The sequence below is a fragment of the Carcharodon carcharias genome, chromosome 3, assembly GCF_017639515.1.
Source record: "Carcharodon carcharias isolate sCarCar2 chromosome 3, sCarCar2.pri, whole genome shotgun sequence".
Lineage (NCBI taxonomy): Eukaryota > Metazoa > Chordata > Chondrichthyes > Lamniformes > Lamnidae > Carcharodon > Carcharodon carcharias.
In genome coordinates this window covers 215099807-215124792 of record NC_054469.1, presented here as the reverse complement: position 1 = coordinate 215124792, position 24986 = coordinate 215099807, and the positions used below count along the sequence as shown (strand labels likewise).

At 47.6% G+C, this 24986-nt stretch overlaps 1 long non-coding RNA gene across 1 annotated transcript in view; it reads left to right on the top strand.

The window, feature by feature from the left end:
- Positions 1–19935, top strand: part of LOC121275813 — a 36339-nt gene extending 16404 nt beyond the window's left edge. Inside the window, exons 2-3 of the long non-coding RNA XR_005942570.1 lie at positions 8622–8911; positions 19810–19935. This is a non-coding gene — a long non-coding RNA (uncharacterized LOC121275813). The remainder of the gene's footprint in view (positions 1–8621; positions 8912–19809) is intronic.
- The last annotated feature ends 5051 nt before the right edge of the window (positions 19936–24986 follow it).

Genomic DNA, 24986 nt, shown 5'->3' with positions numbered 1-24986 from the left:
GGCCCTCGGGCACCCATAAGCAGGAGGATCAGCAGGTGCACACTCCGGGGCCATCCATCCAGGTGAACCTGGGAGTGTCTGGCCTACCCAAATCCCCACTTCCTGTGAGCTCCGCAGTTCCAGCTTCACAGGCTGAGGAGGGTGCTGCTACCACACAGCAGGACTGGGGAGCACTAAGATGCAGTGGCAGGGTTAGGAAAGTTCAGGAGCCTTAGTTGCACAGCCTGGGCACGGGTGTTAATCACTTGCACATAATGTTCACTATTGTCAATAAACTCTCAAGAACATCTCCCTGCCTATGACTCCTTGTGCTGATGAGCAGTGTTCATGTCACTCAGATGCGAAATCTTTCTGCACAAGATAAAAGGCAGGTGTCTCAGTCTAGGGCCTCTTTCCTGTGCTCTATGCAGCCTTCAGACCACAGTGATGGTCCAGCCTCACACTCCCTGGACACATTACTGATGCCTGCACCTCGGCGATGCTAGCCATTGCTGCCAGAAAGTAGTGGGCAGGCACCACAGAGTTCCCTTATTCCCTTATTCGCTCTCAGCACCTTTAATGTGGGCCTCTGGCCCCATCACACTAGCATCTGCGACCAGTGATGCTGCGCACCAGCTCCTGAAGGGCTGAGGTGCTGAAGGCGGACACAGCATCAGATGTATCTAAAGTTCCATGGCTGTGTCTCTGAGATGGCCCTGATCATGGAGCGTAAGCGAGCTGCCCTCAGACAGACAGGAGTCAGACATTCTCAGAGGCCATGTGAAGATCTATGGAGTGTCCTCACTGCATGTTGTCATCATCCTTCTGTAATCGAGTGACTATTAGGGCCTCCACTGCATCTCCATGACAGGAGCATTCTCACAGAGGGTACTCACGCTGCCATAAGCCAGACTGGAGTCAAAGTTCACAACTGCGATGTGAGGATCTATGGGAACACCTCACTACATGTCATCATCACCCTTCACAAATTTGGCAGTTATGAGGGCCTCCAGAGTGTTCCTGCCTTGTCTAACCAGTGCAAGAGCCTCATCCCCGTCATTGTCATCATTGAAGACCCCCTCATCCTCATCCCCATCAGCATCCTCCTCATTGGAGGAGACCTCCAGCTCCTCCATCTCCTCCTCAGCCAGCTCCTCTTCCTGTTGCAGTGCCAGGTTGTAAAGAGTGCAGCAGACGATGATGATGTGTGACACCCTCTGTGGACTGTATTGCAGGGCTCCACCAGACCAGTCCAGGCACCAGAACCTCATCTTCAGCATCTCGATGGTCTGCTCCACCAAGTTGTGAGATGCTGCATGAGTCTCATTATAGCGTTGCTCTGCTGCAGTCTGAGGCTGCTGCACGGGTGCATCAGCCAAAGCCTCTGTGGGCAGCCCTTGTCCCTGAGGAGCCAACCCTGCAGCCTCTGTGGACCCTGGAAGACTGCAGGGACTTGCGAGTGACTCAGGATGTAGGCATCGTGCACACTCCCTGGAAACTGTGCGCACACCTGCAGGATGTGTTTCTGGTGGTCACACACCAGCTGCACGTTCAGTGAGTGGAAGCCCTTGCGGTTGATGAAATCCACTGAGTGTAGCGATGGAGACCTGAGCACCACATGGGTGCAGTCGATCGCACCCTGTACCTGTGGGAATCCCGAGATCAGGGTGACTCCAATGGCTCTTGTATCCTGGCTGTCCCGGTCCCGGGTGAAATGCACAAAGTTGTTGCCATGGAGAAGATGTATCCGTGACTTCATGGATACATTTGTGGGTGGTGGATTGTGAAATCCCACAGAGGTCGCCTGTGGAGACCTGAAAGGAGCCGCCAGCGTAGCAATTGAGTGCAGAGGTCACTTTCACAGCCACTGGCAGTGGATGCCTCTCCATGTCCCCTTGGCACCAAGTCCTGCAGTAAGTGGCAGATTTGAGCCACCAGATCCCTAGACATGTGCAGTCATCAGCCACACTGGTTCTCAGTCATCTGCAGGAATGACAGGCAGTGTCTATAGACCCTGGGTGTCGCTAGGCACCGACCAGCCACAGCTCACTGTCACTCCTGGGCAGTGTGTGTGGGACCCCCTGCTGCCCCTTCTTCATGAAGTTGCTGCTCCTGCCTTTGTGCAGCCAGGAGCCTCAGTCACTCTCTCCTCCATCTTCTATGGTCTCTGTCGGCCATCAGGCACAGCTAGGTCACCAGGGTCCATGATCCTGACGTGGTCCTCCTGCAGTATGAAGGAGAGAGAGACGTGGTTATCATGGCTGTACGTAGCACCTTTCCTGTCCCTGTGTGACCCCCGCTTATTGCTTCTCGGAGAGTGCTGGTCACCCCTCAGATGGCCAGAGTTAAGTGCGCTGCATGGCTGCCCTGTCAGCCTGTGACATGAGGAACACTGGTCCAAACCAGGATGCTGAGATTGCAGGCGGCTGTGAGCACCTCCAGCAGTGACTGCTCCATGGCCAGTGTTGGTGAGGAGATTGTACAACGTGTGCAGTCCAACTGCTCTGTGGTCCAGTACAGTGGTGGTGGTCTCGAGGTCTATGCCAGGGGGTGGGGGGAGGCTGAAGAGAGGCGAGTGGCAGGGGGAGGTGGGTGGGAGATAAGGTATGGGGCTCTTGGTTGCACTTTGCTTCCTTGTTGTTTACATGGGTGGACAGGCTAGGAGCCCGACCCCAATCACATCCCTGTGGCTGCGCCTGACCTGTCTCAGTTGCAGAGAGATGGTCAGTTTATACAGGGGGTGTCCCTAACGTGTGGTCACTTCCCTCATTTATCCTGATACCCACCTCGATTGCCTGTGTGCAAGATGCAGCATTTTACCCCCACCCCCACCCCCCCACCCACCTCCAATGACAATGATCACCTCCGAGACTGGCCAGCACTTGCCCCTGGACACCCCCCTCATCAGTTGCCTCCGGGTCCAGGCATCCGTTGCCCCCCCCACACCCCCCGCCCCTGGGAGAGGCCATCAGCAGTGCTACTAAGCGTCACTTGCTTAGCAATAACCTGCTCACTGATGCCCAGTTTGGGTTCCACCAGGGCCACTCAGCCCCTGACCTCATTACAGCCTTGGTTCAAAAATGGACAAAAGAGCTAAACTCCAGAGGTGAGGTGAGAGTGACTGCCCTTGACATCAAGGCAGCATTTAACCGAGTATGGCATCAAGGAGCCCTAGTAAAACTGGAGTCGATGGGAATCAGGGGGAAAACTCCCCGCTGGTTGGAGTCATACCTAGCACAAAGGAAGATGATTGTGGTTGTTGGGGGTTAGTCATCTCAGCTCCAGGACATCACTGCAGGAGTTCCTCAGGGTAGTGTCCTCGGCCCAACCATCTTCAGCTGCTTCATCAATGACCTTCCTTCTATCATAAGGTCAGACGTGGGGATGTTCGCTGATGATTGCACAATGTTCAGCACCATTTGTGACTCCTCAGATACTGAAGCAGCCCATGTCCAAATGCAGCAAGACCTGGGCAATGTCCAGGCTTGGGCTGACAAGTGGCAAGGAACGTTTGCACCTCACAAGTGCCAGGGAATGAACATCTCCAACAAGCGAGAATCCAACCATCACCCCTTGGCATTCAATGGCATTACCATTGCTGAATCACCCTCTATCAACATCCTGGAGATTACCATTGACCAGAAACTGAACTGAAACCAGAAACCATATAAATACTGTGGCTACAAGAGCAGGTCAGAGGCTGGGAATCCTGCGACGATTAACTCACCTCCTGACTCGCCAAAGCATGTCCACCATCTACAAGGCACAAGTCAGGAGTGTCATGGAATACTCCCCACTTGCCTGAATGAGTGCAGCTCCTACTACACTCAAGAAACTCAACACCAACCAGGACAAAGCATCCAGCTTGATTGGCACCACATCCAGAAACATTCACTCCCTCTGCCACCGATGCACAGTGGCAGCAGTGTGTACTGTCTACAAGCAGGAATTAACCAAGGCTCCTTAGACAGCACCTTCCAAAGCCACGGCCACTACCATCTAGAAGGACAAGGGCAGCAGATAGATGGGAACCCCACCACCTGGAAGTTATCTCCAAGTCACTCACCATCCTGACTTGGAAATATATCACCATTCCTTCACTGTCGTTGGGTCAATATCCTGGAGCTCCCTCCCTAACAGCACTGTGGGTGTACCTACACCACATGGACTGCAGCGGTTCAAGAATGCAGCTCACCACCACCTTCTCAAGGGCAATTAGGGATGGGCAATAAATGCTGGTCCACATCCCATGAATGAATTTAAAAAAATAACTCTTATTTTTCCCTATTTTTGAGTCTAATAATGTTCATTGTATTTGTTAGCACATGCCTGGTCAAAGCGCAATTTATTTTCTTTCATTGCATAGCCGCTGCAAAACTACTGTTTCAGTCTAATATAAAAGCAAAATACTGCAGATGCTGGAAGTCTGAAATAAAAACAGAAAATGCTGGAAAAACTCAGCAGGTCTGACAGCATCAATGGAGAGAGAAACAGAGTTAACGTTTTGTGTCTTCTTCAACTCTGGACTCGAATAGTTAACTCTGTTTCTTCCTCCATAGAGGCTGCCAGACCTGCTGAATTTCTTTTCACCATTTTCAGTTTTTATTACTGTTTCAGTCTCTTTAGCAACAGGTAGGTCACAACCTGTCAACAATCTCTTCATTTCTTGAAAGTTCAAGACAGTGTCTTCTCCTGTTGGCTACTCTGTGACTCAGCATTTGATTGGTCCTTGGCGCAGTTCACTCAAGAGCAACTACCTCTTTGATTGGCATGCAGACCAGTGTTTATCTGGATTAATGGCTTTTTCCTACACCCAGCTCTCTCACAATCCCTGTAACCCAGGGTTTGAGTGAGTAAGGGAAGGAAAGGGAACTGACTCTTTTTGCCATGTTGTTTATTTTAGTTTTTAGGCTTCAAAGTGACCAATCAGGTGTTCAGTGCAGGAAGTTTCTATCCATGTTTCCAGGTAAACTGGATTTTAACTTGGGGAAAATAGTTGGAGCAATGATCGAGCAAAGGTTGCATCCAACAAATACAAGGGCAGAAACCTCCAGATAACAAGGACATCTGGCAAATTTCCAAAGGAAGAATGAGGAATAATGAGCATTGCTGGGTTAACTGCTATAATATTTTGCAATAATTATTCAGAGGACTGGTAATTTGGCAATGCTGTAAGGATGGATTCTGTGTTCCACCCCCATGTAGCCCAGAACTCCTAAAGGCTTCAAGCCATGCTGAATCTAAGAACAACAGATGTGTTTTCTGCTGAGATTATTGGGTGAGACTTCAATGAACCACTTAGTGTAAAACTGGTATGTGAAACCTGAAGTTGTTAAACATGAAAGCATGAACAAATGTTTATTGCAGATTCTTACCCTTTTACCTGCGTTTCCAGACACATTTGTAATCTATTTGGCCCCAGATATTTCAGCCACTCTGTGGACATTATAAGAATGTTTCATGCTGATTGATAGTGAGCACAATGAAAAGTTCCATCTCTCCTCCATAACTACAAAATTATTCAAATATTTCTCAAATCACAGAAGAAAGATCAAGATGGGTTGAATTTTGAATTTTTTGATGAGTGCAAGCCATTTCTGGAATGCATTTTTGTTCAGGGAATAGTAGATAACCGCATTCTTGACATATTTCTCAGTTTGTATTAATGAGCTTTAACATATAATTTTGGACAGGGAGCCATCTGGTATTTGGAGACATACAAATGGTTCTCAGTTTCTTCAACATCAGTTCATTAAAACAGCAATTGTACACGTTTGCATCAATTTAGCATAAAAATCACTAAAAATAGCAAAGTTTCACAAGGGTATAAATGCAGTTCCAATTTGTGCTAGTTTAGCTGGTTTGAAAATCAAAGGCTGACCTTTTTCAATTGAAGAGCTTATCTGTCTGCACTCATTAACATACATTGAGGTGAAATTACCACAATAAAAGCAAAGGATAGAACCACTGACTGTCAGTAAATGTAAAATTACATTTTTACCAGTTACTTTGCATACTAAGTACGTTATATTCTATTATGAAAATAATTTAACTTGGATCATTGTGACCATTAACTCAAGTTTTTGAGATGGTAATTTTCACATATTGCTCATGAACTGATCAAAAATCTGCTAAATACAAATCAAACTGCTTGCCTTAAATTTTCACTTGGCACCCCATCAAACTTCACGCAACATCATGACACAAATCTTGGGAGAATTGTAAACTGTGAGGAGGACAGTGTAGAACTTCTAAAGGACATTGACACATTGGTGAAGTGGGCAGATAGATGGCAGATGAAGTTCAATGTGGAGGAGTGTGAGGTGATACACTTTGGTATAAAGAACATGGAGAGAGACAATATAAAATAAAGAAAACTATTTTAAAGGGCGTACAGGAGCAGAGAGACCTGGGTGTATATGCACATAAGTCATTAACAGGTAGGGAGAGCTGTTTCTAAAGCATACAGTATTCTAAGCATCATTAATAGGGACATAGAATACAAGACAAGGGAGGTTATGATGAACTTATATAAAACACTGGTTAGACCTCAGCTAGAGTATTGTGTACAATTCTGGGTGCCACACCATAGGAAGGATGTGAACGCACTGGAGAGAGTGCAGAAGAGGGTTATGAGGATGGTTCCAGGGATGAGACACTTCAGTTATGAGGAAAAATTGGAGAAGTTGGGACTGTTTCACTTGGAGAGGAGAAGGCTGAGAGGAGACTTGATAGAAATTTTCAAAATCATGAGGGGTCTGGACAGAGTAGATGGGGAGAAACTGTTCCCGCTCGTAAACAGATTGAGAACCAGAGGGCACAGTTTTGAAGTGTTTTGCAAAAGCAGCAAATGTGTGGTGAGAAAAAACCTTTTCACACAGCGAGTGGCTCGGGTCTGGAATGCACTGCCTGGAATTGTGGTGGAGGCAGGTTCAACTGAGGAATTCAAGATGGTATTAGATGATTATTTACATAGAAACAATGTGCAAGGTTATAGGGAAAAGGCAGGAGAATGGCACTGAGTTAAAAGCTCAGAGAGCCAGTGCAGACATGATGGGCCAAATGGCCTCCTTCTGCACCGTAACAATTCTGTAATTCTGATTCATGCTGTAGAGTAAGCAGGTATGATTTCCCACTAATGTGAGTCAAATGCAGTTGGAGATATTTGAAGGGAAACCTGTTAACAAATCACTGGCAACAAGCAGAGACAAATCATCATGTCAATCAGTGGGCAATGCTGGCTTTGCTGCTACTGCTGTCAATTCAACTTTGGCCACAACCTCAGCAATTGCTCTGCTGCCTCTTCTTGTGCACCACATTCTCTTGCAAGACAGAAGGAGGTGTCTCAGTGAGTCTGATGCAATCTATTTGGCTGATGTAGCTATCATGGTTGAATATCTGTGCATGTTGTGAGATGTGGGAGTGAGGCCCTGCAGCAATGCTGAATGTACAAGGGCGAGGTAAAGCTCTGAATGCTAATATGTGATGTGATTGATGGAGATTGTTGCTAGCTGAATTATACATTGAGCAGTGTATCTGGCTGCGGATTGGATGTGTCATTTGAAGATGGATTTTTGACCTTGACCATGCATGTGAGAGCATTAAACTCCTCTTTGCATTGCATGAATGTTCTTAGAGCTACATTCCTCGTATTGATCTACTGCCATTATTTCTTGCCACTGTCTCCTGAGCATTTATCTGGAGAACTTCCTCTCCCCTTCACCAAGGTTATAGGACATTTGTCCCCTGTTCCACCTCTACCAGCAGACCTTCAGCACCACATCCAGAAACCTCTTTTCAGCCTATTCTATGCCACTGTCAGCCATTGCTGGTTGTTGCCCAATATTGCCAGTGATTCCAGTACCTCCAGCAGCCACCACGTGCCTTCTCTTTAATAGTAGCAGGCTAGCAATAAGTGGCTGGCATTAAGCAGTTAGCATTAAGTGGTGCTAGGAAATGACCATATTGGACCCCTTGCTGATGTGAGTGGTGGGGTTAGGGGTGGTGGTGGGTGTGGGGGCCATTGACTGTGCACAGAAATCATTATAATGAGCAAGCAGCATGAAGCTGCGATACTGCCTGTAATCCACTGAACAGACCCGCGATAATCATGCATCATGATTTCGGTGCCTGTTAACAGAGATAACCAATTTAACCACCGTCATGTTTATTTTGATTTAGCATTCCTGATAGCAATGAATGTTCTAATAGTTTTGCTGAATGCTGCAAATAGAAATGTCTCATGGGTCTCTAAGAAATCAGAAACATCAGCTGTTTTTCCTTTTAAGGCTGATATACCCATTATTATCATTAACTCTCACTCTGAAAGGATTATTGGGTTTGTTGATCCATTCCTAACAAGAGTGAGAGAGGATATGAATCGAACGTCCAAAGGGGTGAGATTGTATAGGTAGCTGAGAATCAATAGGAAATGCACACACCCACACAACACCATTAGAGAGGTGAGTGTTCACACTGTGACCATATCATAGGTCAATATCAGTTCATTGAGAGGTATGTTTCTTTTAATTGGTTGGATCTTAATCCTTCTACTTTGCATGTTAGATTTTGATGTCACCACAAATTTCCTCTCTCAAGCCTCAGAGTTGACAATGCCTCACTCCAGTAATTGTCTCATTCAGGCAGGTTCGAGAAGCGCTGAAGAACAGGGTTGATCTCACCTTCGGGAGAGCTGTCAGAGAGGTGGACCTGCAGGAGATACACAGAGTGGGAAGAGAATAAATACAGCCCGGGGAGTGTGGCCTACGTCACTCACCTTCAGGAGGAGCAGTAGGAGAGCCGGGCCTGTCAGCAGCTCAGAACCGGCTGCGCTGAGTTCAAAAGAAGAGTGAAAAAAAAACACATTGTAACATCACAGGAAATAAGCAATTTGATTGGTTAGAGAAGAAGCTTCCTGTTTGTTGAGTATCTGGTGAGTATCTAGTAAGCGTTTAATGTTTATTCTATTCATAAGGTTTAGAATAAAGTGGGAACTGTACTTTTTGGTAAGGTTTATTAAGTAGGATTTAAAAGGTTAAGTGGTTTAAAAGTTTTTGGCTAAGGCATGGCAGGACAGCTCATCCAAGCGGAATGCCCATCCTGTGACACGTGGGAGATGTGGACACTTCTCGTGACCCAGACAAGCCCATGTGCAGGAACTGTCACCGGCTGCACAAGCTTGAGCTCCATGTTTCAGAGCTTGAGCAGCGTCTGGAATCACTGAGGTACATCCATGAGGCAGAGAACTACGTGGGTAGCACGTTCAGAGAGGTGGTCACACTGCACATTAGGGGCAAGCAGGCAGATAGGGACTGGGTGACCACCAGGCAGTCCAACAGAAACAGGCAGGTGGTGATGGTGTTCCCAGAGATCCTGCTCACTAACTGGTTTTCTATTCTGGATATCGATGAGGGAAATGGATCCTTGGAGGAGGGCAGCTGAGGCAAGCCCCTGGCACAACGGCTAGCCCAGCTGTTCATGAGGGGAGGATGAAGAGCAGAAGGGCAGTACTGATAGCGAATTCTTTAATTAGGGGAACAGGCAGGCATTTCTGTGGCCATCAACGTGACTCCAGGATGGTTTGTTACCTCCCTGGTGCCAGGGTCAAGAATGTCACAGGGCGGCTGCAGGACATTCTTCTGGAGGAGGGCAAACAGCCAGAGGTCATGGTCCACATTGGTACTAACAACATAGTTAGGAAAGTGGATGTGGTCCTGCAAGTGGAATTTAGGAAGCTATTTAGAAAATTAACAAGCAGGACCTCAAAAGTAGTAATCTCTGGATTACTCCTTGTGCCACATTCTAGTGAATGCAGAAATAAGAGGACAAAGCAGATGAATGCGTGGCTGGAAAGATGGGACAACAGGGAGGGCTTTGGATTCATGGGACACTGGGACTGGCTCTGGGGGAGATGACACCTGTACGAGCCAGATGGTTTGCACCTGAACAGAGCTGGGACTGAGTTCCTTGTGGGTCGTTTCGCAAGTTTATTTTTTATCCATTCACGGGATGTGGGCTTCACGGGCTGGGTCAGCATTTATTGCCCATCCAGAATTACCCTTGAGAAGGTGGTGGTGAACTGCCTCCTTGAACCGCTGCAGTCCTGGTGGTGTAGGTACACCCACAGTGCTGTTAGTGGGGGAGTTCCAGGATTTTGACCCAGCGGCAGTGAATGAAAGGCGATATCTTTCCAAGTCAGAATGGTGGGTGACTTAGAGGGAAACTTCCAGGTGGTGGTGTTCCCATCTATCTGCTGCCCTTGTCCTTCTAGATGATAGTGCTCATGGGTTTGGAAGATGCTGTCGAAGGAACCATGGTGAATTCCTGCAGTGCATCTTGTAGATGGTACACACAACTGGTACTGTTCATTGGTGGTGGAGGGAGTGAATGTTTATGGATGTGGTGCCAATCAAGCAGGCTGCTTTGTCCTGGATGGTGTCAAGCTTCTGACTCCTGACTTGTGCCTTGTAGATGGTGGACAGGCTTTGCGAACTCAGGAGGTGAGTTACTTGTCACAGGATTCCTAGCATCTGACTTGCTCCTGTAGCCACAGTATTTATATGGCTAGTCCAGTTCAGTTTCTGGTCAATGGTAATGCCCAGGATGTTGATAGTGGGGGATTCAGTGATGGTAATGCTATTGAACATCAAGGGGCAATGGTTAGATTCTCTCTTGTTGGAAATGGTCATTGCCTGACACTTGTGTGGTGTGAATGTTACTTGCCACTTGTCAACCCAAGCCTGGATATTGTCCAGGTCTTGCTGCATTTGGACGTGAACTGCTTCAGTATCTGAGGAGTCATGAATGGTGCTGAACATTGTGCAATCATCAGCGAACATCCCCACTTCTGACCTTATGATGGAAGGAAGGTCATTGATGAAGCAGCTGAAGATGGTTGGGCCGAGGACACTACCCTGAGGTACTCCTGCAGTGATGTCCTGGAGCTGAGATGACTGACCTCCAACAACCACAGCCTTCTTCCTTTGTGCTAGGTATGACTCCAACCAGTAGAGAGCTTTCCCCCTGACTCCCATTGACTCCAGTTTTGCTAGGACTCCCTGATGCCACACTCTGATTAGTGCTGCCTTGATTTCAAGGGCAGTCCCTCTCACCTCACCTTGGGAGTTCAGCTCTTTTGTCCATGTTTGAACCAAGGCTGTAATAAGGTGAGGAGCTGAGTGGCCCTGTTGGAAACCAAACTAGGCATCAGTGAGCAGGTTATTGCTAAGCAAGTGCTACTTAATAGCACTGTTGATGACCCCTTCCATTACTTTACTGATGATGGAGAGTAGACTGATGGGGCGGTAATTGGCCAGGTTGGATTTGTCCTGCTTTTTGTGTACAGGACAGTTTACCACATAGCCAGGTAGATGCCAGTGCACTAGCTATGCTAGAACAGCTTGGCTAGAGGTGTGGCAAGTTCGGGAACACAAGTCTTCAGTACCATTGCCAGGAATATTGTCAGGGCCCAAACCCTTTGCAGTATCCAGTGCCTTCAGCCATTTATTGATATCACATGGAGTGAATCGAATTGGCTGAAGACTGGCATTTATGATGCTGGGGACATCCAGAGGAGGTCAAGATGTATCATCCACTCAGCACTTCTGCTGAAAATTGTTGCAAATGCTTCAGCCTTATCTTTTGCACTGATGTGCTGGGCACCTCTGTCAGGCTGTTGGGGAGGGGTTTAAACTAACTCAGCAGGGGTGTGGGAACAGGAGAGAATATTAGAAAGTTATACCAGGGTGCATGGAATGCTGGAAGAGGCAGGTAGCACTAAAATAGAGAATAGTAAATTGATAGATGGAATCTGAGTGAGGAAGCAAGTAATGAAGTCTAAATCTGGGTTACACTGCATGTATGCGGATAAGTGGAGTATGGTTAATAAAATTGGGGAGTTACAGGCACAGATTGCCTTGTGGGATTATGATGCTGTGGTGATAACTGAGACCTGGCTCAAGGAAGGGCAGATCTGAGTGTTAAAGATTCCTGATTACAAAGTGTTCAGAAAGGATAGAAAAAAGGAGGAGGGGTGGGGTGGTGTTTTTTGGTTAAAGAAAATATTGCAGTACTGGAGAAAGAGGATGTGTCAGAGGATTCAAAGACAGAATTGATTTGGCTAAAGCTAAGGAATAAGAAGGGTGCAATTACATTGCTTGGTGTAGTCTATAGATCGCCAAAGATTGGGAAGGATATAGAGGAACAAATCTGCAAGGAAATTACAGAGAGGTGTAAACATCATAGAGTAGTTATAATGGGGGACTTTAATTACCCGTATATAGACTGGGATAGCGGTAGTGTGAGCGATAATGAGAGACAAGCATTCCTAGATTGTGTTCAGGACAATTTCCTACAGCAGTATGTGTCCAATCCCACAAGAAAGGAGGATCTGCTAGACCTGGTTCTTGGGAACGAGGTGGGCCAAGTAGATCAAGTAACAGTGGGGGGACATTTAGGGGACAGTGATCATTGTATCATAAGGTTTAGGATGACAGTGGAAAAGGACATTCATCAATCCAGAGTAAGAATAATCAATTGGCACAGAGCGGACTTCAATGGGGCAAGAATGGAGCTGGGCCAGATAGACTGGAACCAAAGGTTGGCAGGAGAAACAATAGCTGAACAATGGGCTTCCTTCAAAGAGGAGATGGTTTGGGCACAGTCAAGGTATGGTCCCTCAAAAGGGAAAGACAAACAAATCCAGAGTTCCCTGGATGACAAAGGAGATAGAAATTAAGTTAAAGAAGAAACAGGTGTCAGGTAGCAAACACGATTGAGAACCAAGCTGAATAAAGAAGGTTCAGAAGGAATGTGAAAAAGCAAATACGAGAAGCAAAGAGGGATTATGAAAAAAGACTGGCAGCTAACAGAAAGGAAATCCCAAAGTATTCTATAAGCACGTCAATAGTGAAAGGGTGGTAAAAGGAGGAGTCGGGCTGATTAGGAACCAAAAAGGGAATTTACACATAGAGGCAAGAGGCATGGCTGGGGTGTAAAATTAATACTTTGCATCTGTCTTTACCTATGAAGCAGATACTGCACAGACCATGGTGACAGAGCAGGAAACTCAGTCACTAGAAGGGTTTAAAATTGATTAGGAGAAGCTATTGGATAAGCTGTCGGTACTTAAAGTTGATAAGGCACCGGGACCTGATGAGATGCATCCAAGAATATTGAAGGAAGTGAGAGTGGAAATTGCAGAGGCGCTGGCAATAATCTTTCAATGTTCCCTGGATTCGGGGGAGATGCTGGGGGACCAGAGAATTACAAACAGACCTCAGCTGGAGAATTGTGTACAGTTCTGGGGGATACACTATAGGAGGGATGTGAACACATTGGAGAAAGTGCAGAAGAAGTTTACGGGAATGGTTCCAGGGATGAGAAATTTCAGTTATGAGAAAGATTGGAGAAGTTGGGACTGTTTTCTTAGGAGAGGAGAAGGCTAAGAGGAGACTTGTTCAAAGTTTTCAAAATCATGGGGAGTCTGGACAGAGTTGATGGGGAGAAACTGTTCCTTCTTGCAAAAGGATTGAGAACCAGAGGGCACAGATTTAAAATGTTTTGCAAAAGAAGCAAATGTGAGGTGAAAAAAAACTTTTTCACACAGCGAGTGGTTTGGGTCTGGAATGCACTGCCTGGAAGTGTGATGGAGGCAGGTTCAATTGAGGCACTCAAGAGGACATTAGATGATTATTTAAATAGAAACAATGTGCAGAGTTATGGGGAAAAGGCAGGAGAATGGCATTGAGTCATAATGCTCAGAGAGCCAGTGCAGATACGATGGGCTGAATGGCCTCCTTCTGCACCATAACAATTTTATGATTCTGTGACGTTCTATTTTGCTGATTTGTTGACATCCTTCCGTCAGCAAGAGATGATGGGAATGCAGCCTCAGAAATTTGGTGCGGTCAGTTGAGGTCATCTATTGCCCTTCCTTCGATGGCTGAACAGGCCAATTCTGGAAAAGTAAAGTCCGCCACACATGAAGTTGTCCCTTGCCAGTGGCACGGGACGATCTCTGCTGATGCCGTGTTTGCAGGGCTGGCATCTGCATTGGAGCTTCTGAAACCACATGTCGCCATGGTGGCAAACGCCTGCCCACAGCTGGAGTCGCCATTTGCATCAATCGTCAGCTAGAATTTCCCACATGTCATGATTGACGTTGAGTGCTTTCATGTCTCTTTTCACAGCATCCTTGGATCAGAGCTTTGGACTGGTCTCTTGGCACAGGCTGCCTCCCCGTGTCACATATCCTTGGGGATGTGGCCATCTTCTCTCCTGTACACATGCTCGAGCCAGCAAACATAGTAACAAAGGAGCAGGACTAGGCCATTCAGCCCATCGAGCCTGCTCTGCCATCCAATACGATCACGGCTGATAATCCACTTCAATGTATTTTCCCCTCTATATTCCCATATCCCTTTATATCACTGGTATTTAGAAATCTGTCAATCTCTGCTTTAAACACATTCAATGACTTGAGCTTGCACGGCCTTCTTGGGTAGAGGATTCTAAAGATTCACAACCCTCTGAGAAAAGAAATTTCTCTTCGTCTCGGTCCCAAGTGGCTTCCCCCTTATTTTGAAATTGTGTCCCCTGGTTCTAGACTCCCCAGCCAGCGTTACCTGCACCTACCCTGTCTATACCTTTAAGTATTTTGTAGGTTTTAAAGAGATCATCTCTCATTCTTCGAAACTCTACAGAATATAGGCCCAGTTTCCCCAATCTCTCTTCATAGGATAGTCCCTCCATCCCCGGAACAAATCTGGTGAACTTTCATTTACAATTCAATGTGCATAGTACATTAAGGAAATACTATAAATAAATATTTGGGCCAGAGTGACAATATGTTTCAGGAATTGTATTTCCAGGGGACAGTTTGATACATTCATTGGGTGTACAGGTCCACAGGTCACTGAAAGTGGCAACGCAGTTGGTTAAGGTAGTCAGGAAGGCATATGGCATGCTTGCCTTCATTGGCATGGGTAATGAGTATAAAAGCTGGGAAGTCATGCTGCAGCTGTATAGAGCCTTGGTTAGGCCACACTTGGAATATTGTGTGCAATTCTGGTCGCCACATTACCAGAAGAATATGGAGGCATTGGAGAGGGTGCAGAGGAGGTTTACCAGGATGCTGCCTGGTCTGGAGGTTATTAGCTATGAGGAGAGGTTGGAGAAACTCGGATTGTTCTCACTAGAGCAACGGAGATTGAGGGGCGAGTTGATAGAAGTTTACAAAATTATGAGTGGCATGGACAGAGTGGATAGTCAGAAGCTTTTTCCCAGGGTAGAAGAGTCAATTACTAGGGGGCATAGCTTTAAGGTGAGAGGAGAAAACTATAGAGGAGATGTGTGGGGCAAGTTTTTTACACAGAGGGTAGTGCGTGTCTGGAATCCTCGGCCAGAGGAGGTGGTGGAAGCAGGTACGATAGCGGTGTTTAAGAGGCAGCTTGACAAATACATGAATAGGATGGGAATAGAGGGATACGGACCCCGGAAGTGCAAAATGTTTTAGTTGACGGGCAGTATGATCGGCGCAGGCTTGGAGGGCCGATGGGCCTGTTCCTGTGCTGTACTTTTCTTTGTTCTTTGAAATAAGGTTTCCATTTCCCAGTGTAACAATCCTCATCTTGATGAGCCAAAACTCCATTCAATTCTTGAAAGTGCATTATGTTTATTTCCGAAGTTTGAAGTATTACTTTTATCTCATCATTTACCATTTCACTTTTTCCCTTTCATCCTTTTTTTATGATCATAGATTTACCATGAACACAATATGTGCCTATTTACATCTAGGTTCAAATAAAGATAAACATTAGGTTAACAAACCCATTCTTTGTAACTGACGTTAAATCTTTTCTCCTTTCTTGTCTTGTTTTTATACTAAATATTTATGTAAAACAAGGCACTGAAACTGGCACAGATCTGTGTCAGAGCTGATCTCACTCAGTATGGATAAGGTTTGTGAGTCTGTGTTTCGAGACTCTCTCAGTCCAATAACTCAGCGTGTCAACACCAGACAATAGAGTTTCTTGTAGACCCGAGAGCAGGCACACCCTGTGCAAATGTTCACCTTTGACTACTTGTCCACTCCATTATGTTCCTAGTGAGAGCATGGCCGGAATTTTCCCTCCCACCGGCGGCAGGAGTGGAGAATATAAGAGGAGGAAAACATTAGTTTCCTGACTGCAAGAAATGACGATGCCAACTTGCGCTGCCAACTATCATAGTGAGATAATGGTGGGTCATCGGGAAGGCAAGGGAGGGTGGTCAGAAGACAAAAGGGGAGGGGAAGAAACCAGGGATGGGAATGTTCAGAGCGAGGGGTCTGTGCTGTCAATGCTGGAATCTTTGGGTCAAACTGAGGGTGCCAGTGGTGGGAGGGCACTGTAACTATGAGTGGGGGCATTGGGATGAGGTAGGGTGGGAAGGTAAGGGTCTGGGTGTGGTGGGTGTAGGTCTCCTCTGGGTTATTGGAGGGGACAGGAAGTTTAGCATGGATCTTGGGAGTGGGCAGGATCAGGGTGGGCACGGGGACATCGGTGGTGGGGGGGGGTGGTGAAGGCATTTGAAAGGGTGATGGTGATGGGCTCTCGGTTTATGGGTGACCGATGGGCGGGTGAAAGTAATACTGGGGGGCGGGGATGTCGATGCTCTTGGTCGGGAGGAGGGGGGTGGGTTACAGGAGGAGGGTAGAAGGTTTTGGAGACGCTTTGGAATATGACACGGCCCGACCTCATGCTAAGGAAGATCAGGGAATCGACGCCCTCCGTGTTTAACAGGAAGAATGCCAGTTGGGAGGAGAGTAATTGGGTGGGCGGAGCTGAAAGTCAGTTCAACTGGACAATTGAAGGAGAGCCCTGATATTCTATCCTGAAAAGACAAAGGTCTCTCTATGGAGTCCACAGGGAAGGGGAGTAGTATGACCGGGAGGCTTCTCACACACAGCTCATGAGAGCCTTGGTAAAGAGCGATACCTCGACGCACAGGCATGATTCAGGGGGTCATGGTCCCAGCCATGATCCGCTCTGGAAGTGGTGGAGGGGGTGAGTGGGGAGTGTGTACAGGCAGTGACATAAGCAGCAGCAGTAAAAAAACCCAGGAGATCCGTGAAGTGAAATTAAATGATTAATGTAGTTACAACGGTGCTAAAGCTATATACAATGATTGTACACCCAAGCCACCAGTGTGAACTTAATGCTTCTCAATTTTTCTTACCCTATCACTGTGCCCAGGTGCTTCCTGAACAGCTGCAGCAGGGATGGAGACAGCCCGCTGACTACTATGCCCTCTTGTCTCTGATAACTTTGGTCGGTGTCCTCTGGAGGCCTGAGCCTGGGGAGGCCCTGGCTTTCTTCGGGTCCCTTGCTCTGGGGCAGGGGCATCCTCAGCATCTCAGAGGCTGGAGCTGAAGGGGTCACAGGCAGAGGGAACTTGGAAGGCATGGGACACCCTTGGAGAGCCCTGGGTGGAAGCCCTAAGGGTGTCGGCCTGATGCTCCTCCTCCCTTTGCTTGCCTGAGGGCCCCTCCCTGACTACTTGAGAGGAAGGGGCACCTGGACAGAGGTTGAGGTGCCCTGTCCCCCTCTCGCACGGTCACTGCAAAATCTTGCCCATGGCCACAGCGATGGAGTGCAGGTCTGAGCACACCTCTGGCAGAAACTGGGCATTCTGCTGGACTAGGTTCTTCATGGCATCTGCCGCCCGCCCCATGGTGACCTCGATGTGCTCACACGTCAGAACCATTACATCAGAAAGCATGCGGATGCACTCCTCTGTCTCGCATGCCGCTCTGTTGAGGACCTCTGATATCTGCTCCTGAAGTTCCCCTGCATTGTGCAGACACTCCAGCATCTTCTCCCTGTTCACTCCCAGAGGCTCATCACATGACTCTGACTTAGCAGGGGCCTCTTCGTCAGCAATCCTCTCATTGCCTCCCCTTGCTGTGGACACATGTCTGTGTGGTGACCACCAGAGTGTGAGCCTGAGCCTAACCTAGATATATCACCCACCGAGGTGTGTGTCTCTGGGCTGGTGGAGGGTGTAGGTGAATGCTGAGATGGCTCTACAGGTGAAAAGTCATCCTCATCCTCTTCTGAATGCAGGGGCTGGATTCCCCCTCTTCCTATTGGCACCTGGAATGGAGAGAGGAGATGATGAGTGACTGCCTAGGCCTGTTGCAGCAAGCCTGGTCCTTAGATCCCGATTGGCAGACATTAAGCTTCCTCATTAAGCTTCCGAGTACATTGTCAGTACAGGCACAGTCCCAGACCTCAACCTGCCAGCTCGCCAGGCCACTGCCCATATTGTGTGAGGAGCCGCATGTCAGATATGCCCCCTTCTGTCTTCTCACTCTCACACCTCTCTATGCTGTCTTCTCCTGCATAATGATTGGTAGATGGATTGTGAGCACTACAAATGCAGGAGCAGATCACATACTGCTATCTCAATGGCTGAGAAGTGACTTTGTGACTCCCCAAAACCAGTCCACCATCTGCAAGGTACAAGTGAGGTGTTTGAGAGAATACTTGCCTGGACAGGTGTAGCTCCAACAGCACCCAGGAAGCTGGGAACCCAGGATTATGCTGACTGCTTGACTGACACCTCATCCAGCACTGTCAACATTCAGTCTCCCTGCCACCGGCCACCTGGCAGCTGTATGTGCCATGTGAAAGATGCACTGCTGTTAGTCCCCAAGGCTACTTTGGCAGCCCCCCTCCAGAGCTCTAGCAGCTACAAGGACAAAGGGTGACAGAGCCATGTCATCAACAGTATCTGAAGGTTGTCCTTTACACCAAATCCCCCTCACCCCCACCACTCAAATGGTTGGGCCTTGAGTGTGACTGGGTCAGTAACCTGCAGTTGCAAACCACATGGGCTACAGTGGGGCAATGAAGCAGCAGCTTCTCAAGGGCTTTTAGGAATGGGCAGTACAGATGCTGGCCTTGCCACTGACGCTCATGTCCCATGACAGATTCAGAAAATGGTGAGGTGAGTAGAGGGTTCACTTGTCCTGGCAGCACGGATTAAATCCTTCATGTGTGTCCTGTAATGCCGGGCACTCCTCCTCTGCACCCCATGGCACTGACCACCCTGATGGTCTCCTCCCATGCCGATGTGATGAGTCAGGTGGGCCTCCTGCTCCCCTCTCTGGGAAAGAGAACATCTCTCCTGTCCTCCACAGCATGGGCAGACATCTCCAGGGTGGCATCGCTGAGCCATGGGGCTGGTGGTTCCTGTTTCCTGGAAGTCCCCTCATTGCCCTGGGCTCCTGGTGTGATCCATTACTTGCTGTCCTGCCACCTTTTTAATATGGCACCGAGACGTTATGGTGGAGAATGTGCAGCTTCCTGCCGCCCCACCACGTGATACAATGTAATCTTCCTGGCTGCATAATTAATGAGGTGAGCAGCGCACAATTCGACCCCCTCCCCCACCCCTCTCCCCAGTGGGAGTCCCTTCGACTTCTCGCTCCCACCACTGGACTTAGGCACGGAGTGGGAAATCCCGGCTCCCACAGACAATCCGACTCGGAAAGCTTTTTCCCTTTTAATTACCAACCTCTGTGGGATCAGGGTAACCTGAACCCCAAACTGACCTGCTCTGCTCCTCAACTATAATCAGTGCACCACCCCGTACTGGAGCTCACTTCCTGAAACTAACTTGCTAATTCTGGGATGTGTGTATAATTGGATTTGGGGCTTAACAATGATGAGAATGACACAGATTACAGAATGTTGGCAGTTTATAAACTTATAATCTTGGTGTGATATCATTGCATAATACGTAAAGAGCTAGGGACTAATTGTGATGTGAACATTTACCCCGCAGCACCACATTCACTGTCACACTGCAGTCACATGCCAAGCCAGCCGACCAGTCGTCAAGGAGAGATGAAAGGAACACCTGAAGTGCCAGCACTCGGAGTCAAAAATGCAATTATTTCTAATGAATGGGAATCATGGATATAACACATGGAGAGAGAGGCTGCTACCGCACAGATAGTCGTTGTACCCGATACACCAGTGCAAGCTGCTGAAGAAAACAATCCACCTGGCCACATCCGCTAGCTTTCTGTGTACTCCTTAATTTTTTTTAGGCCACTTCCCTTTTAAAAGCTAGTATGGATTCCCTTCCAACATTATTTCTGATCAGGAACTCTGCTCTAACAAGCTTCAGCATAATAACTAAAACCTGTGTAACCTCCTCCAGCCTTACAACCCTGCAGGCTCAGAGTATTCCTGCAATTCTGGGCTCTTGCGCACCCCTGACTTTAATCTCTCCACCACTGGTGGCCGTGCCTTCAGCCCAGGCCCTGCGATTCCCTCCTTAAACCTCTTCATCTATTTACCACCCTGCCCTCCATTGAAATGCTCCTTAAAACCTACCTTTTTGACCAAGCTCTCAAAGAGCGGAGGCCTTGAGGGCCCTGGTTCCCTTTAGCTGTCCCCCTGTGGGCCAGCTGCTCCCTCTGTGGTGACAGAGGACGAGGTTAAGGGGCTCAAAGGCAAAGGGGACCCAGAGGGAGCAGACAGCCTCTGGAGGGAAAACCATGTGTGTGGCAGGGCCTTTCAGAACCTCATGCAAGCCTCTCCCTCGCACGTGGAACCTCCATCCATCACACTCATCTCACTGTCCTGAGTATTTTCAGTGCTGCCTGCTGGGGGTCTCTTTCAATTGTCCATCTGAGCTGACCTGCATCTCCATCCACCCACTGACCACACTCCCATGCAGCTCTTGTGCCCGTCCATCCTATCAGCCTGAGCCCTTGCCTTTGCAGGATGTCTAGGTGAATGTCCATGTTCCCTATCTTCCTGAGAATCCCACTTCCTTCCCCATTGACCTCCCCAACTTCCTCCTCCCAACCTCAGAGTCTGTGTCTGCCTCTGAGAACCCACCAAAGCATCCTCACCCTCCCACCCTTCTGGCTCACTCTGCCCCCTCTCATGCTCACCATTCCCTCTTACCATGCCACCCTCAGTTTGGTACTGAGAATGCAGTCATGACTTGACAGACCCCTCCCTTGTACATTCACTAAGACATCAACCACCCTTACTCCCTCCTCCACCCAGACACCTTCCTCCCCCCCCCAGACACCTTCCTCCCCCACCCCAGACACCTTCCTCCCCCACCCCAGACACCTTCCTCCCCCCCAGACACATTCCTCCCCTCCCAGACATCTTCCTCCCCCCACCCAGACACCTTCCTCCCCCACCCCAGACACCTTCCTCCCTCCCAGACACTTTCCTCCCCCACCCCAGACACCTTCCTCCCCGCCAGACACCTTCCTCCCCCCCAGACACCTTCCTCCACCCCCCAGACACCTTCCTCCCCCACCCCAGACACCTTCCTCCCCCCCAGACACCTTCCTCCCTCCCCAGACACCTTCTTCAACTGGTCTCCTTCCCCCCCGAACTCCTTCCCCACTGATGGATCCTATAGATCCTCGTAGCACGATTGTTATGAGCGGTGGCTGAGTTGGTGCTATTGATTGAGTTGATCAGCAGAGACTTCATAGGTGGAAACTCTTGGTTTATTTACAAAGGTACTCAGCAGCAACTAAACATGTGCTTACACTTCAAATTCTCTCTACATAGTTAACTAATGAGGTCACCCACACTACTCTACTATTGGATACTAAAATAATGTGATCTTCCTTTATAACACTCTTCTTAAAGGTATATGACACATCAGATAAATCCATAATTACCACACACCCCTGAACTCCTTCCCACCCTCTGAACTTCCCCCCTTACACTTAGCTCTCTACTTGCCACATTCTTCCTGTAACACCCTCCTCCCCTGTACTCCCCCCTCCCAACCCCACGCCCATGACACTTTTGGTGCCCACCCCGCACCTTCCTCTCCTAGTCATACCTAGACCTTACTCTCCCCCCTCAATTATGATCCATAGCAGCTCCAAGATAAGACCATGATATCTCGAAGCAAACCAGAGACCTGCCACCCTCCAAGAGCTGCTTCACATGGAGCCGTGTGTATGTGGATCCACCCAGCATGTGGTGCATGTGTTCCTCCAGGGTCCGGTAGCTCTGGGGATCCAGCATCTTCTGCTCCTCGGATGTCCGCGATCTGAGCAAGGCCCGGACAGTGAGTCCCAACTTCCGCAGGTCACACTTGTCTAGGCGTGTTCTGGGCCAGCATGTTTTCCCGCCCGTCTAACGGTGTATCCAGCGTGCGGGGATGATTCCGGTCAGGCCTTACTTTGCATCTCATTAGCGGGATGCAAATCAGGTTCACGCCGACCTCCAGTGGGATTGGAGTTCTGCCATTGCTGACATTATCAGATGATCCCGTTACGCTTTGATGCCAGTGAGTTTTGGCCTTCTCACCATATCCTGCCCCCACCCCTTCCGCCATGAAGCCCAATGCCAGTGGGGCCAAAAAATTCCAGCTCAAATGGCTTCCAGGAGAAAGCTGCCTGGCATCCCCACTCCACATGGCATTGCAACTCCATTAATCACATGTTACAACTTTGTGGCATTACTGGACTACTCGGGCCATAGTCATTTCTACTGAATATGAATTAATTAATAAAGCACAGGTAGAAACTGGGGTAGGAATTGCTGTGCAATTAGCTTATTTTTTGGACATAAAATGAGCGCAAAGGCCATCAATTTAACAGTGGGGCGGTCTGCACCCTATCTGAAAATTGTTTCAATAATGTAGTCCATACAATTATTAATAGTTGTAGTTTTTATTTGGCACATGCAGAAACAAAGCATCAATCTCCTCACAGCAGTGCTCTTTGGAAGCAGGTGAGAGTGGTGCCAAATCTCGTTTGCTCTCTAGTTGACCATGGTTTAATGACACCCCAGACCTGGTCTGATTCAGCCACTGGCTCTACAACATAGAACCAGAGATTGATCATTTACTGAGAAACACACAAATGAAGATTATAATGGGACATTTCTGATGAGCTGATGAGCAGTGTACCAATCAGGACAGAGATAGCATCTCGGTGTCAGCATCAATCTCAGTCAATTGCTGGAAATGCCTCAGGACATTTTACTGTGTTAAATAACTGCAAGTACGGGGACTAACAGCTGTGATTAAATGCCAAGGGTAGAATCTGTTGGATCCTCCTGATTGAACACTAAGTTCAGTAGAAAATTGGGCCATTTCATCGTTTTCAGGATTTCACCACTAAAGTTGTGGCAGACGAGTAAGAGAACCTGATGGAAATGCTAGACATAAATCTTGCGAAAGAAATTAAATCTCTCTCAAAATGTTTATCATAGTCAGCCTTAAGAACTTATAAATTGTTAGAAATACACAGAGTTGGCATGATTTTTTTTCCCAATGCTAGCTGCAAGGATGCTATCAATAATACAAACTGTACCCTGTAGGATCTGTTGCAATAGTTAAAATGTTTCCTTCCTAATTTAACATGGCATGGTCTTAATTAATGATTAAACTGTTTCCAGAGTGGAAACGATTTAAGTGCTTCAGGATTAATTAACTTAGATCCCAATTTAAACTCAGAACATACCTCCCCAGGTTTTACATGGTAGTCCCAGTGGGGATCAATGAGAGTACATTTCCTGCAGCTGGCGGGTTCCAAACCCCTACTAATTTGAAGCTTCTAGTTGTGGAAGTGATAAAGCAGCCGATCTTCCAAATCTTTAGGAAAAGGTAATGATACCTAGGAGAGGATGTTCAATCTCAACATGAGTGTAAAACTGTTGGACACCCTACCTGATGGAGTCAATGGAAGTGAAATTCGAGCAGTTTGTGCAAACATTTGGCCCAATATCACTGAAGAGGCTCTGAGCCTTGTATGGTTGAACATTAAGTGTTTATTGATAACACATAAATATGTACATATAAACAGGGTGTAGCCAAGCTATGAGCTAACTCCATGCTTGCTTCTACACAGGTCTCTGTCCAGTCCACAACTCTCTCTAGCCTTCGGTCATGTGCCTGTTTACATCACACTGTGGATGGTGCTGTTTCCCAATCCCACATTAACCCTTGCTATGCCAGATACTCTTAAACTATAATCACTTGCTGCCAGCCCCTGCAAAAGTTGAATTCGAGAGCAGGGATTTGCAACATAGTGAAAAATAAGGTTTGTGGGCCTTTCTATACATCAATAAAACCACATGCCATTTGTAATTGGTGGAATTAAACCTGGAAGGCAATCCACTCCAGCAGATTCCTGCCCAGGCAGTGATGATCAACATTGTCTCTTTGTTAGAATAACATTCACTCCAGGTCAAACATTCCTGCAGGCGGTAAATTTAGCACCTACTAAACACCATGTAAGCAATGCTGAGCCAGGTGACAAAGGGACCAGTTTGCGTATCCTGATGTTGGTTTAACATCGCAGTAAATGGTTTGACAGTACAGAACTTGAGTATTGCTGAAAACAGAGACGTTATTTATCAGAACGTTTTGTCTTGCATTCATTAGGACAATTTGCAAGAAAGTACCAATGGCCGGGGAAAACAACAATTTATACTGTATGAGAAGAGTGCTGATTGATTGGCAAGTGAATGCACCAGTGGATGGTGACTAACAGTTAACTGTCAAACATTGTTTGAAATTTAAACCAGGCAGCTTGACTCTGATTGGTCAAGACATTGCCCTGGGGAATGGACCAATGAATGGCTGTCAGTTATTTTGTTCACTTGAAACCGGTGCCATGAGTGCACATGTTCTTTCCGTCTGCAAAGAACAGGGCCCCGTGCATTAATATATGGAGTTTCCAGTACATGCAAATGTGCCACTCTGCAAATTCAACTGACAATCTTAAATTGGTTGTCAGTGTAATTCTTATCACACTGAGGATTATTTAACAAATGTTGTCCAATCACGGAATCACGTCTAATGTTTGACACTGTATTTTGAGTTTTTTAAGCACGAGCTGGTTGGGTAGATCTGTACCTTGCCCGATGTGAACAGCGGCTGGGACATGCTGTTTGATACGATCCACCAGTCTCTGGGATGTACGGCCTACATGCCCAGCATCACACTGGCACTGAAAT